Source organism: Alligator sinensis, unplaced genomic scaffold (assembly GCF_000455745.1).
Source record: "Alligator sinensis unplaced genomic scaffold, ASM45574v1 scaffold1214_1, whole genome shotgun sequence".
NCBI lineage: Eukaryota > Metazoa > Chordata > Crocodylia > Alligatoridae > Alligator > Alligator sinensis.
The window spans coordinates 6743-8084 of record NW_005842824.1 but is presented as its reverse complement, the minus strand read 5'-3'; positions in this window follow the sequence as shown (position 1 = coordinate 8084).

Genomic DNA, 1342 nt, shown 5'->3' with positions numbered 1-1342 from the left:
TGAGGCCCCCCCCCCCTCAGCTATTACAGAGTCTGCCCCCCTTGACTTTTTCATTGCTGGGAATGGCGAAGATTATATGGATTTTAACAATACATTGCTGTACCTTTGTTGCAAGATTGCAAAAGGTGACGGAACCGATCTTGATGATGGGGCTGCAGTAGGGTTGGTGAATTACCCCTTAGCCTCTATTTTCAGCCAGCTGGATGTCACTCTGGGAGATCGTCTCATAAGCCAGAGCAACAACTGTTACCCTTACAGAGCCTTCATTGAATCGGTGCTCAACTACAGTGATGACACACTCGCCACTCTGTTTTCGGCTAGTCTGTTTTACAAAGACACCCCCGGACAACATGAAGTGGTCGCCCTGGATGGTGATAACCATGGGTTTAGGAGACGGGCAAACCTGACTGCTGGGAGCAGAAAGATAGAGCTGCTAGACCACCTCCACAGCGATTTGTTTTTTCAAGAAAAACTTTTGTTGAATGGCGTGGCTGTGAAAATTAAACTGACTCACAGTAAGGATGCCTTCTGTTTGATGGGTGCCCTGGCAATTGGACAGTGTAAACTACAAATCACGTATGCCTCACTTTTTGTGAAGAAAGTGAAGGTGGCTCTGGGTGTCCAGTTGGGTCACGCAGAGGTCTTGCTTACAGCCAATGCTAAATACCCCATAGACCGCGCAGGTCTGAAAGTGTTTAGCATCCCTGCTGGCAGTCGGGTCAGTAATCAGGAGAATCTGTTTCTGGGACAGTTGCCCAAGCTCGTTGTTATAGGATTTGTGGATAACAACACCTTTAGCGGAAACTATTCTAAGAACCCCTTCAACTTTAAACATTACAATATTAATTTTGTTGCCCTGTATGTTGATGGAGAACAAATCCCAGCAAAACCGCTACAGCCTGATTTTGAGAATGGTAACTGTGTGAGAGAATATATGCAGGCGGTAGAGACTGCTGGTAAGCGTATGAAAGACCGTTCCCTATTGATCAACGGTGAGGAGTTTGCCCGGGGGTACACCTTGTTTGCCTTTGACCTGTCTCCTGACCAGAAATGTGCTGACCATTATTCCTTGATTAAAACCGGGAACCTGAGAGCAGAAATACGCTTTGCAGGGGCTTTGCCCATCACTGTCAATATGATCATGTATGGGGTCTTTGACAATGTTATAGAGATAAACCAGAGGAGAAACGTGCTGTTTGACTACATGTGAAGATGGACAGCGAACAGCTCTCCAGAGTTTTATCTGCAGACCCTTACACCAAAAAGACTTTTTTAGATGTGTTCCCCTGTGACTGGCTCCCTAAGGCTTGGCTGTCTCAAAGACCCCTGAGCCTGGTGGTCA